This window comes from Panulirus ornatus, chromosome 4 (genome assembly GCF_036320965.1).
Source record: "Panulirus ornatus isolate Po-2019 chromosome 4, ASM3632096v1, whole genome shotgun sequence".
Taxonomy (NCBI): Eukaryota; Metazoa; Arthropoda; class Malacostraca; order Decapoda; family Palinuridae; genus Panulirus; species Panulirus ornatus.
Genome location: NC_092227.1, coordinates 28861757 through 28877115, shown reverse-complemented (window position 1 = coordinate 28877115; position 15359 = coordinate 28861757).

Here is a 15359-nt window from a genome sequence, read left to right as displayed (position 1 = left end):
AAAGCACTACAATATCAAGCGTACAGTGTGAGTGATTTGAAGCACTACAATACTATGGTTATAGTGTTGTGATGTGACACTACAATCCTGAGGGTATACTGTTTATGGTGAAAGGCACCACAATACTATGGGTATAGTAAGAATGGTGTGAGGCACTACAGCACTAAGGGTATAATGTGAGTGGTGTAACTTACTAAAATAGCTGGGGTATAGTGTTAGTGGTTTGAGGTACTAAAATACCTACGGTATATCATGAGTGTTTTGAGGCATTACAACACTATAGATACAGTTTCAGTAATGTTAAACACTACAATACTAAGAGCATAGTGTGAGTTATGTAAAGCACTATAGTATTAAGTGTACAGTGTGAGTGATTTGAAGCACTACAATACTCTACACTACAATACTCTCGGTACGGCGCAAGTGGTATGAGGAACCACATTGCTAAGTTTTAATGTGATTGGTGTGAGGCACTGCACTACTAAGGGTATAGCATGAATGGTATGAGGCACTAAAATACTTAGGTATAGTATGAGTGTGCATCATACAATACTTAGGGTATAGTGTGAGTGGTGTGAGACACTTCAATACATTGGATACAGTATGAGTGCTTTGATGCATTACAACACAATGGATACAGTTTGAATAATGTTAGACACAACAATACGAAGGGTATAGTGTGAGTTTGTAAGGCACTACAACGTAAGGGTAGTGCCTAAAATACTATGGGTCTAGTGTGATTGGTACAAAGTACTACAATACAAAAGGGTATAGTGTGATTGGTGTGTTGCACTCCAATACTGTCGGTATAGTACGAGTGATGTGAGGCACTACAGCACTAAGGGTATAGTGTGAGTTGTTGGAGGCACTACAGCCCTACGATACGATGTAAATGGTGTAAGGCATTACAATCCTAGGAGTACAGTGTGAGTGGTTTCAGGCACTACATTGCTTAGGGTATGATGTGCGTGTTTTCATGCATCACAACACTGTGGACACAGCTTGAGTAATGTTGGACAAAACAGCACTAGGAGTATAGTGTGAATGGTGTGAGTCACTACAATACTGCGCGTACATCATGTGTGGTGTGAGGCACTACAATACTAAGGTTATGGTGTGAGTGGCGTGAGAGTGTGAATGATGTGAAGCTAAACAATCCTAGGACTACAATGTAAGTAGTTTCAGGCACTACAATGCTTTTGGTATAATATGAGAGTTTTGAGGCATCATAACACTGTGGACACAGCATGAGTAATGCCAGAAAAATCACTGCTAGGGTTATAATGTGAGTGATGTGAGTCATTATAATACAGTGCGTATATTAGGATTGGTGTGAGGCACTACAATACTAAGGTTATAGTGTGAGGCTTAAACAATACTAAGGGTATAGTAAGGACAGTGTGAGGTTCTACAATACTATGAGTTTAATGTGAATGGTGTGAGGCATACAATGCTAAGGGAACAGTATGTGTGTTGTGATGCATTGAAACACTATGAGCATGGTGTGAATGGTGTGAAGCACCATAATACTAAAGTTATAGAGCGAGTGTTGTGAGGCACCACAATACTAAGGGTAGAATGCGAGTGCTGTGAGGCACAAAACTCCTATGAGTAAACTGTAAATGGTTTGAGGCACCACAATACTTAGAGTATAGTATAAGTGTTTTGAGGCAATACAGCACTCTGGATACAGTTTGAGTAATGTTAGACACTACAATACTAGTGGTACTGTGTGAGTGATATAAGGAACAAAAATACTGAAGGTAAAGTGTGAATAATTTGAATCAGTGCAATACACTAAGTTTATAGTGTGAGTGGTGTGATGTACTACAATATCAAAAGTGTTGTGTGTGTGATATGAGGCACTGCAGTACAATGGGTGTAGTGTAAGTAGTGGAAAGAACAAAAATATCATCGGAACAGTATGAGTAGTGTGAGGTTCTAGAATACCATGGGTATAGTGTGTGTGGTGTGAGGCAATACAGTACTAAGGGTATGATGTGTGTTGTGTAAGGCACTGATAGTCTTAGGGTATAGTGTGAGTTGTGTGAGGTTCTACATAATCATTGTATATTGTGGGAGGTGTAAGGCACTACAATACTGTGAGTATAGCGTGATTGGTGTGAGGACCTGCAATGCTAAATGTGTAGTATGAGTGGTGTGAGGCTCTACATACTAAGTATATAGTGTGAGTGGTGTAAGGCCCAACAATATTTAGGGTACAGTGTGAGAGGTGTGAAGCGCTACAATCCTAAGGGTATACCGTGAGCGGCGTGAGGCACTACAATACTGAGGGTATAGCGTAAGAAGTGTGAGGCACTGCACACTAAGGTTATAGTGTGTTCGGTGTGAGACACTGCAATACTAAGGTTATGGTGTGAGTGGTGCGATTCACTACAATGTTAACGGTATAGTGTGAATGGTGTGAGGCATTACAACTCTGAGGTATAGAGTGCATTGTGTTAGGCACTACAGTACTAAAGCTATAGTGTGAGTGATGTGAGGCACTACAACAACAATGGTGTAGAGTGTGTGGCGTTACACACTACAATAATATGGGTATAGTGTAAGCGGTATGAGACTCAGCAATATTAAGGGTATAGTGTGAGTGGAGTGAGGCAGTACAATACTGTGGGTATAGTATGAATAGTTGAGGCACTACAATACTAAGGATATAGTGTGAGTGATGTGATTCACTACAAAAGCAGGGTTATAGTATGAGTAGTTTCAGGAACTATAATGCTTTGGGTATGATATGAGTGTTTTGACGCATCACAACAATGTAGACACAATATGAGTAATGTTGGACAAAACAGTACTAGGGTCATGGTGTGAATCACTACAATACTATGCGTATATTATGAGTGCTGTGAGGTTCTACAATACTAAGGTTACAGTGTGAGTGTTGTGAAGCTTGGCAATGCTTAGGGTTTAGAAAGAACAGTGTGAGGTTTTACAATACTATTGAGTTAATGTGAGTGGCGTTAGGCCTACAATACTGAGGGAATAGTATGAGTGTTATGAGTCACTAAAACCCTTTGAGCATGGTGTGAATGATGTGAGACACCACAATAGTTAGGATATAGTATGAGTGTTTTGAGGCAATACAACACTACAGTTTGAGTAATGTTGGACACTACAATACTAGGGGTACAGTGTGAGTGATATAAGGAACAAAAATACTAAAGGTAAAGTGTGAGAAGTTTGAGGCAATACAATATTAAGTGTATAGTGTGAGTAGTGTGATGAACTACAATGGTAAGAGTGTGGTGTGAGTGATGTGAGGCACTGCAGTACTATGGGTATAGTGTGGGTGGTGCGAAAAACTAAAAAATTACCGTTATAGTGTGATTAGTGTGAGGTTCTTAAATGTCAAGGGCATAGTGGCATGAGGCACCACAATACTAAGGGTATAATGTGTATGGTGAAAGACAATGAAATGCGAAGGGTATAGTGTGTATCGTGTAAGGCACTGTAATACTAAGGGTATAGTGTGAATGGTGTGAGGCAATACAACATTAAGGGTACAGTTTGTGTGTGGTGTAAGGCACTGTCATTCCATGGGCATAGTATGAGTGGTGTGCTGACCGACAATATTGTGTATAGTGTGAGGGGTGTTAGTTCTACATACTAAGTATATATTGCGAGTGGTGTAAGGCCCTACAATAATGTGAGCATAGTATGAGTGGTGTGAGGCTCTGCATGCTAAGTGTACAGTATGAATGGTGTAAGGCCCATCAATGTTGAGGGTACGGTGTGAGTGGAGTCAGGTGTTACAGTGCTAAGAGTATAGCATGAGTGGTGTGAGGCACTACAATACTACAGGTATAGTGCGACTTATGTGTTGCACTTCAATACTGTCGGTATAGTGCAAGTGATGTGATGCATTACAATACGGGTATGGTCTGAGTTGTGTGAGATACTACAGCCCTACGATAGAGTGTGAATGGTGTGAAGCAAAACAATCCTATGACTACAGTGTGAATAGTTTCAGGCACTACAATGCTTTGGGTATAATATGAGTGTTTCGAGGCATCATAACACTGTGGACACAGTATGAGTAATGCTAGAAAAAACACTACCAGGGTTATAGTGTGAGTGATGTGAGTCACTACAATACAGTGCGTATATTAGGAGTGGTGTGAGGCACTACAATACTAAGGTTATAGTGTGAGGTTTTACAATAATAAGGGTATAATAAGAACAGTGTTAGGTTCTACAATACTCTGGGTTTAATGTGAGTGGTGTGAGGCATACAATACTAAGGGAACAGTATGAGTGTTGTGATGCATTGAAACACTATGATCATGGTGTGAAGCAATATAATACTAAAGTTATAAAGTGATTATTGTGAGGCACCACAATACTAAGGGTAGAATGCGAGTGCTGTGAGGCACAAAAACCCTCTGAGTATAGTGGGCACCACAATACTCAGAGTACAGTATGAGTGTTTTGAGGCCTTACAACACTCTGGATACAGCTTGAGTAATGTTAGTCTCTACAATACTAGGGGTATAGTGTGAGTGATATAAGGAACAAAAATTCTAAAGGTAAAGTGTGAGTAGTTTGAGGCAGTACAATACTAAGTGTACAGTGTGAGTGGTGTGATGTACTACAATACTAAGAGTGTAGTTGGAGTGATATGAGGCATTGCAGTACTATATAGATGGTGGAAAGAACAAAAATATTATCGGTACAGTGTGAATAGTGTGAGGTTCTAGAATACCAAGGGTATAGTGTGTGTGGTGTGAGGCACTACGTTACTAAGGGTATGATAAGGCACTGATACACAAAGGGTATAGCGTTTATGGAGTAAGGTACTATAATACTAAGGGTATAGTGTGATTGGTGTGTGGTAATACAACACGAAGGGTACAGTGTGTGGTGTAAGGCACTATCATACTATGGGCATACTGTGAGTGGCGTGCAGACCTACAATATTAAGTGTATAGTGTGAGGTTCTACATGATAAGTGCATATTGTGGGTGGTGTAAGCCACTACGATACTGTGAGTATAGTGTGAGTGATGTGAGGACCTGCAGTGCTAAGCGTATAGTGTGAGTGGTGTGAGGCTGTACATACATAGTGTATAGTGTGAGCGGTGTAAGGCTTAACAATATTGAGGGTACGGTGTGAGTGGTGTGAAGCGCTACTATCCTAATGGTATAGCGAGATGGGCGCGAGGCACTACAACACTGAGGGTATAGTGTGAGAGGTGTGAGGCACTAGACACTAAAGGCATAGTGTGTGTGGTGTGAAGCACTGCAATACTAAGGTTATAGCATGAGTGGTGCGATTCACTACAATGTTAAAGGTACAGTGTGAGTGGTGTCAGGCAGTACAACAGTAAGGTATAGAGTGCGTGGTGTGAGGCACTACAGTACTAATGCTATAGTGTGAGCGATGTGAGGCACTACAAAAATAAGGATATAATTTGTGTGGCGTGACACACGACAATGATATGGGTAAGTGTGAGTGGTATGAGGCACAACAATACGAAGGTTATAGCGTGAGTGGAGTGAGGCAGTACAGTACTGTGGGTATAGTATGAGTAGTGTGAAGCATTACAATAATAAGGATATAGAGTGAGTGGTGTGATTCACTACAATAGCAGGGGTATAGTGTAAATGGAGTGAGTTACTACAATACTAAGGGTATAGTTTGAGTGGTGGGAGGCAGTATAAAGCTACGGATATAGTGTGATTGGTGCGAGGAGCTATAAAACTAAGGGCATAGTGTAATTGATGTGATGTGATACAATACTAGGGGTATAGTGTAATTGGTGTGATGTGATACAATACTCTGGGTATAGTGAGAGTGGTGTGAGGCACTACAATACTCTGGTTATAGTAGTTGTCCTACTTGTATAATGAGAGTGGTGTGAGGCACTATGATACTGCGGGTATTGCATGTTTGGTTTGAGACACTCTGATACTAAGGGTACAGTGTGAGTAATGTAAGGCAGTACAATATAAAGGGTATATTGTGATTGGTGTCATGCACTAAAACACTGAGAGCATAATATGAGTGCTGTGAGGCACTACAAAACTAAGGGTATAGTGTAAGTGGTGTGAGGTGCTGCAATATAATGGGTATAGTAAGAGCGATGTGAGGCACTACAATACTCTGGTTATAGAACGAGTAGTGCTAAGGGGATAGTATGAGTGGTTTGAGGCACTACAGTATTAATGGCATGGTGCTTATGGTGTGAGTCACTACAATACTGTGGGTACCATGAGTTGTGTGAGGCACTAAAATACTAAGGGTATATTGCGAATGGTGTGTGGCACTACAGTACTTAGGGTATAGTGTGAGGGGTGTGAAGCACTACAATACTAAGGGTATTGTGTGAGACGTGTGAGTCACTACAATACTTTGGGTATATTATGATTTGTTTGAGATACATTATTACTAAAAGTGGTGTGAGGCACGACAATACTAAGGGTATAGTGTGAGTGGTGTGAGGCACTACAAGGTTATGGGTACAGTGTGATTGGTGTGAGGCAATACAATATCAAAGGCATACTGTGAGTAGTGTGAAGCACTACAATGCTTAGGGTATAGTATGAGTATTTAAAGGAATTACAACACTATCGACACAGTTTAAGTAATGTTAGACACTACAATACTAGGCGCATAGAGTGAGTTATGTAGGGCAATACCACACTAAGGGTATAGTGTTAGTGGTTCGAGGCTCTACAATACTAAGGAGAATAGTGTATGTGTTGTGAGACACTGCATTACCAAAGGTATAGCGTGAATGGTGTGAGGCACTACAACCCTATGAGTATAATATGAGTAGTTTGAGCCACTACAGTCCTAGGGGTATAGTATGAGTAGTGTGAGGCATTACAATACTTAGGGTACGGTATGAGTGTTTTAAGGCATTACAACACTATGAATACCGTTTGAGTTATTTTGGATTAGGGTATAGTGTGAGATATGTAGGGCACTACAATGCTAAGAGTTTATTGTGAGTGTTGTTAGGCACTACAATACTAAGGGTATAATGTGAGTGGGGTGAGGCATTACAATACCAAGGGTAAAGTGTGAGTGCTGTGAGGTATCACAATACTAAGGGTATGATGTGAGTGGTGTGAGGCACTAAAACACTAAGGGTATAGTGTGAGTGGTGTGAGCACTACAATACTAGGGGCATAGTGTTTTTGGTTTTAGACACTACAATACTTTGTGTGTGTGGTGTGAGGCAATAAAAACTGAGGGTATAGTGTAAGTGGTGTGAAGAATTACATTACTAAAGGTATAGTGTGTTTGGTGTAAGGCACTGCAGTGCTATGGGCATAGTGTGCTTGGTTTGAGGCACTACGATACTAAGGGCATGGCGTGTGTTGTGTGAGGCAATAAAATACAAAGGCTATAATGTGATTGATGTCAAGGAATACAGTACTAAGTTAATAACGTGTGTGATGTGATGCACTACAATACTCTGGTTATAGTATGAATGGTGCTAAGGGCATAATGTGAGTGGTTTGAGGCACTACAAGACTAAGAGTATGATGTGAGTCACTGAAATACTGTGGGTCTACTATGAGTTGTGCGAGGAATTGCAATACTAAGGGTATGGTGTGAATGGTGTGTGGCACTACAAGATTAATAGTATAGAGTGATTAGTATAAGGCCCTATGATACTAAGGGTATAGTTTAAGTGGTGTGATGCACCATAGAGCGAATGAAGTGAAGTGGTGTGAGGCTTTAAAACCGTATGAGTATAGCGTGACCGGCGTGAGGCACTATGATACCAGAGGTGGGTGGTGTGAAATACTACAATACTTAGGGTGCTGCATGAGTGTTTTGAGGCATTACAACACCGTGGATACAACTTCGGTAATGTTGGAATCTAAAAGACAAGATGTATAGTGTGAGTTATATAAGGTATAACAATATGAGTGTATAACAGTATGAGTGGCAGAGGATGTATGGATCAGGTGTTTGCTTTGAAGAATGTATGTGAGAAATACTTAGAAAAGCAAATGGATTTGTATGTAGCATTCATGAATCTGGAGAAGACATATGATAGAGTTGATAGATGTGCTCTGTGGAAGGTATTAAGGATATATGGTGTGGGAGGCAAGTTGTTAGAAGCAGTGAAAAGTTTTTATCGAGGATGTAGGGAATGTGTACATGTAGGAAGAGAGGAAAGTGATTGGTTCTCGGTGAGTGTAGTTTTGCGGCAGGGGTGTGTGATGTCTCCATGGTTGTTTAATTTGTTTATTGATGGCGTTGTTAGGGAGGTGAATGTAAGAGTTTTGCAAAGAGGGGCAAGTATGCAGTCTGTTGTGGATGAGAGAGCTTGGGAAGTGAGTCACTTGTTGTTCGCTGATGATACAGCGCTGGTGGCTGATTCATGTGAGAAACTGCAGAAGCTGGTGACTGAGTCTGGCAAAGTGTGTGAAAGAAGAAAGTTGAGAGTAAATGTGAATAAGAGCACGGTTATTAGGTACAGTAGGGTTGAGGGTCAAGTCAATTGGGAGGTAAGTTTGAATGGAGAAAAACTGGAGGAAGTGAAGTGTTTTAGATATCTGGGAGTGGATCTGGCAGCGGATGGAGCCATGGAAGCAGAAGTGAATCATAGGGTGAGGGATGGGGTCAAAATCCTGGGAACCTTGAAGAATGTTTGGAACTCGAAAACATTATCTCGGAAAGCAGAAATGGCTATGTTTGAAGGAATAGTGGTTCCAACAATGTTGTATGGTTGCGGGGCGTGGGCTATGGATAGAGTTGTGCGCAGGAGGGTGGATGTGCTGGAAATGAGATGTTTGAGGACAATATGTGGTGTGAGGTGGTTTGATCGAGTAGGTAATGTAAGGGTAAAAGAGATGTGTGGAAATAAAAAGAGTGTGTTGAGAGAGCAGAAGAGGGTGTTTTGAAATGGTTTGGTCACATGGAGAGAATGAGTGAGGAAGGATTGACCAAAAGGATATATGTGTCAGAGGTGGAGGGAACGAGGATAAGTGGGAGACCAAATTGGATGTGGAAAGATGGAGTGAAAAAGATTCTGAGTGATCGGGGCCTGAACATGCAGGAGGGTGAAAGGCGTGCAAGGAATAGAGTGAATTGGAACGATGTGGTATACCGGGGTCGACGTGCTGTCAATGAATTGGACCAGGGCATGTGAAGTGTCTGGAGTAATCCATGGAAAGTTCTGTGGGGCCTGGATGTGGAAAGGGAGCTGTGGTTTCGGTGCATTATTACATGACAGCTAGAGACTGAATGTGAACGAATGGGGCCTTTGTTGTCTTTTCCTAGCGCTACCTCGCACACATGAGGGAGGAGGGGGTTGTTATTCCATATGTGGTGAGGTGGCGATGGGAATAAATGAAGGCAGACAGTATAAATTATGTATATGTGTATATATGTTTAATGTCTGTGTGTGTATATATATGTATACATTGAGATGCACAGGTATGTATATTTGCGTGTGAGGACATGTATGTATATACATGTGTATGTGGGTGGGTTGGGCCATTTTTTTGTCTGTTTCCTTGAGCTACCTCGCTAACGCGGGCGACAGCGACAAAGCAAGTAAAAATAGATAAAAAAAAAAACAATGCTAAGGGTATAGAGTGAGTGGTTTGGGCTCTAAAACACTATGGGAACAGTGTATGTGTTTAAGTGACACTAAGGGTACAGTGTGAGTGTTAGGCAATACAATACTGAGGGTATAGTATGAGTGGTGTGAGGCACTACAACACTATGAGTATAGTTATTTGGTGTGAGGCACTACAACACTCAGGGTATAGTATGTTTGGTGTAAGGCACAACAAAACTGAGGGTAGAGTGTGAGTAGTGTGAAATGCTACAATGTTAAGGGCATAGTAGGAGTGGTGTTAGGCAATACAATACTCTAGTCATAGTACGAGTGGCGCTAAAGGTATAGTGAGATTGGTTTGAGGAACTACAATACGAGAATTATTCACTGAGTGGTGTGAGGCATTACAATCCTATGGTTACAGTGTTAGCGGTGTGAGGTAATTCAACACTATGGGTATAGAGTGTTTGGTTTCATGCACTACAGTATTAAAGGTATAGTGTGTGTTGTGTGAAGCACCACAAAACTGATGGTATAGTATGAGTGGTGTGAGGTGCTACAATACTAAAGGTATAATGAGAGTGGTATGAGGCACTACTTTACTTCGGTTACAGTACGAGTGGTGCTAAGGGAATAGTGTGAGTGGTTTGAGGCCCTGCAATACTAAGGATACAGTGTGAATGGTGTGAGGCTCTACAATACTAAGAGTATAGTATGAGTGATGTTAGGCACTAATATACTCTGGGTATGATATGTTTGGTTTGAGGTACAACAATACTAAGGGCATAGTGAAAGTTGTTTGAGGCAATGTAATGCAAAGGCTATGGTGTGAATGGTGTCATTTACTACAATCCTAAGGGTATACTGTGATGCATTACAATAGTCTGATTATAGCATGAGCGGTGGTAAGGCTATAGTAGTGTAGTTTGAGGCACTACAGTACTAGTAGTGTGGTGTGAGTGGTTTAAGTCAATATCGTACTTTGGGTATCGAATGAGACTTACGAGGCACTACAGTATTATGGATATAGTATGTTTGGTGCTAGTTACTACAATACTATGGGTATAGTGTGTTTGGTTTGAGGGATTTCAACAAAGGGTATAGATTGAGTTTTGTGAAGCAATAAATATAGAGGCTATAGTGTGATTGGTGTCAGGCACTACAACACTATGGATATAGTGTGTGTTGTGAGGCACGAAAAAACTGAGGGTATGGTGTGAGTGGTGGTAGATGCTACAATACTAAGAGTATGGTGAGAGTTATTTGAGGCACTGCAGTACTCTGGTTATAGTGCGAGTGGTGCTAATGGTATAGTGTGAGTGGTTTGAAGCACGACATTACTAAGGGTATAATGTGAGTGGCGTCAGTCATTGCAATACTATGGATATCGCATGAATATAGTGTGTGTTGCGTGTTGAATTACAATACCAAGGGTATAGTGTCAGTGGCGTGATACGCTACGAGATTATGGGTATAGTTTGATTGGTTTGAGGCAAAACAATACTAAGGGTATAGTGTGAGTTGTGCGAGTCACTACTATACTGTGAGTATAGGATGAGTGTTTAAAGGCATTACAACACTATGGATACAGTTTCAGTAATGTTGGCCGCTACAATACTATGGGCATAGTGCGAGTTATGTAGGGCAATACAATACTGAGGGTATAATGTAATTTGCGTGAGGCAATACAATACATAGGCTATAGTGCGACTAGTGTCCGGTACTATAAAACTAAGGGTATAGTGTGTGTGGTGTGAGTCACTACAATACTATGGGTGTACTACGAATTGTATGAAGCATTACAATACTAAGAGTATTGTGTGAGTGGTGTATGGCACTGCAGTACTAAGGGAATAGTGTAAGTGGTGTGAGTCACTACAATACTACGGGTGTACTACGAATTGTATGAAGCATTACAATACTAAGAGTATTGTGTGAGTGGTGTATGGCACTGCAGTACTAAGGGAATAGTGTAAGTGGTGTGAGACACTACAAGATTATGGGCAGAGTGTGATTTGCGTTAGGAAATAAAATACTAAGGGAATAGTGTGAGTGCTGTGAGGCCCTACAATACTCTCATTATAGAATAACTGATGTTAGACAATAGAATTCTAAAGGTATGATGTGAATGTTGTGAGGCAATACAGACGTATGAGTACAGTGTGAGAGGCTTGAGGCACTACATTACTAAGGGTATAGTGAGAGCGGTCAGGTGCATTATAATACTCTGGTAATAGTATCAGTGGTACAAAGGGTATAGTGTGAGGGATTTGAGGCAATGCAATACTAAGGGTGCAGTATGAGTGGTGTGAGTCACCACAGTAATGTGGATATGAGCTGTGTGAGGCATTACAATAATAAGAGTATAGTGTAAGTGGTGTGTCGCACTACAGTAGTGAGGTTATAGTGTGAGTGATGTGAGGCATTACAGGATCATGGGTGATCAGTACTAGGCAATTGAGTAAGAAGGGTATAACACGACTGGTGTGATGCATTGCAGTACTAAGGGTATAGTGAGAGGTGTTTGAGCAACTACAATGCTCTGGTTACAGTACGAGTGGTGCTAAGGGTATAGTGTTAGTGGTTTGAGGCACTACAATGTTAGGAGTATAGTGTGAGTGGTATGAATCACTAAGATACTGTGGGTATTGCAATAGCTGTGTGAGGCACTACAATACTAAGAGTATAGAGTGTGTTGTGTGGCACTGCAATACTAAAGGTACAGTGTGCGTGGGTGAGGCAATATGAGAATAGTTTGATTGGTTTAAGGGAAAACAATACTAAGGGTATAGTGTGAGTGGTGTGAGTCACATTTACACGGTGGGTATAGTATGACTGTTTAAAGGCATTACAACATTATGAATACACTTTGACTAATGTTGGCCGCTACAATACTAGGAGCATAGTGCGAAATATGTAGGGCAATACAATACTAAATCTATTGTGTGATTTGTAGAGTGCAACACAATACAAAGGCTATAGTGCGATTGGGGTCCGGTACAGCAATACTATGGGTACAGTGTGTGTGTGTGTGTGTGTGTGTGAGAGAGAGAGAGAGAGAGAGAGAGAGAGAGAGAGAGAGAGAGAGAGAGAGAGAGAGAGAGAGAGAGAGAGAGAGAGAGAGAGAGAGAGAGAGAGAGAGAGAGAGAGAGAGAGAGAGAGAGAGAGAGAGAGAGAGAGAGAGAGAGAGAGAGAGAGAGAGAGAGAGAGAGAGTAAAAACTAAGGGTATAGTGTGAATGGTTTGAGGTGCTACATTACTAAGGATATAGTGAGATAGGTGTGCAGCACTACAATACTCTGGGTATAGTACGAGTGGTGCTAAGGGCATATATAAGTGGTTTGAGGCACTACAATGCGAAGGGTATACTCTGAATTGTATGTGGCATCACTATACAAGAGTATAGTGTGAGTGGTATGTGCCACTACAATACTAAGGGTATAGTGTAAGTAGTGTGAGGCACTACAATACTGTCGTTATAGTATAATTGGTGTTAGGCAATACAATACTAAAGGTATAGTGTAAATGGTTTGAATCACTACAATACTAAGGATATAGTGAGAGTGGTCTGATGCACTATAATTCTCTGGTAATAGTGTGAGTGGTGCTAAGGGCATAGTGTGATTGGTTTGAGGGAATTCGATGCTGAGGGTGCAGTGTGAGTGGTGTGATTCACTAGAATATTGTGGTTATGAGTTGTGTGAGGCATTACAATATAGTGATGTGTGGCACTACAATAGTAAGGATACAGTGTGAGTGATGAAGACACTACAAAATCATGGGTATGGTGTGACTGGTATGAGACACTGAAATACTAAGGGTATAGTTTGAATGGAGTGCGGCATTTCAATACTGTTATTATAAAAGGATTGGTGTGATGCAATACAATACTAAGGTTATAGTGTGAGTGGTGTGAGGCACTACAAAACTTTGGGTACAGTGTGAGTGGTGTAAGGGAGTGTAACACTATGGGTATAGTGTGGTTTGTTTCAGGTACTACAATGCTAAGGGTATAGTGTGAGTTGTGTGAAATAATACAGTACAAAGGCTATAGTGTGATTGGTGTTTGGCACTAAAATACTAAGGGTATAGTGTGTGTTGTGAGAGGCAGTACTAATCTGAGGGTATAGTGTGAGTGGTGTGAGGGACTACAGTACTAACGGTATAGTGAGATTAGTGTGAGGCAGTACAACACTGATCATAGTACGAATGGTGATACGGGTATTGTGTGAGTGGTTTAGGAACTACAATACTAAGGGCATAGTGTGAGTGGTGTGAGGCACTACAATCCTATGGGTATAGAGTTTTTGGTGTGAGGCATTACAGTACTATGTTTGGTTTGATGCAATTCAATAATAAGAGTATAGTGTGTGTAGTGAGTCACTACAAAAAATGAGGGAATAATGAGGGTGGTGTGAGGTACTACAATACTATGCGTATAGCGAGAATGGTGTGAGACACATTACTGTTCTAGTTATAGTATGAGTGGTGCTAGTGGTATAGTGTGAGTGGTTTGAATCACCATAATACTGAGGGTATAGTGAAAGTGGTGCGATGAATTATAATATTCTAATCATAGTATGAGTGGTGCTAAGGGTGTAGTGTGAGTGGTCTGAGGCACTGCAATACTAAGGGTAATATGTATGTGGTGTGAGGCACAAGAAAACTGAGGGTATAGTGTAAGTGGTGTTAGGTGATAAATGCTACGGATATAGTGAGAGTGGTGTGAGCCACTGCAATGCTCTGGTTATAGTATAAGTGTTGCTAAATGCATAGTATGAGCGGTTTGGGGCACTGCAATACTAAGGGTACAGTGTGAGTAGTAAGAGGTACTACAATACTACTGGTACATTTTTTGTGAGGCAATACAATACAAAGGCTATAGTGTGACTGATATTAGACACTGCAATACTAAGGAATAGTGTGTGTGGTGAGTGTCGCTACAAAAATGTTGGATTTGTATGAGTGGTGTGAGGCACTTAAATATTGTCGTTATAGCACGATTGGTGGGATACAATACAATACTAAGCGGATAGTGTGAGCGGCGTAAAGCACTACAATACTGTGGGTATAGTATGAATGGTATGAATCAGTACAATACTATGGGTATAGTGTGATTTCTTTCAGGCACTACAGTGCTAAATGTATAGTGTGAGTTGTGTGAGGCAACACAATACAAAGGCTATTGGTGCTCAGCACTACAATACTAAAGGCAAAAGGCTGAGTGTGTGGTGAGAAGCACCACAAAAATGAGGGTAGAGTGTGAGTGGTGTGAGAGTCTACAATACTATGGGTATAGTGTGAGTGTTGTGATGCACTGTAACACTCAGTTACTGCATAAGTGGTGCTAATGTTATAGTGTGAGTGGTTTGAGGCACTACAATATCAACGGTATAGTGTGAGTGGTGTGTGGCACTACACTACAAGGGGCATTGTATGAGTTGTGTGATGCGCTACAAGATTTTGGGCATAGTGTGATTTTATGAGGCACTACAGTACTAAAGGTATTGTTTGAGTGGAATGAGGCACTGCAATACTGTCATTATAGCACGGTTGGTGTGAAGGAATACAATACTAAGGGTATAGAGTGCTGTGAGGCACTACAAATGAATGAGTATAGTGTGAGCGGAGTGAGGCACTATGATATTTGGGGAGTACTGTGAGTGATTTGAGACAAAATAATACTTTGAGTACAGTATGAGTGTTTTGAGGCATTACAGCACTATGGATACAGTTTAGCTAATGTTGGAAACTATATTACTAAGGGATAGTGTGAGTTATGAAAGGTACTACAATACTAAGGGTATAGT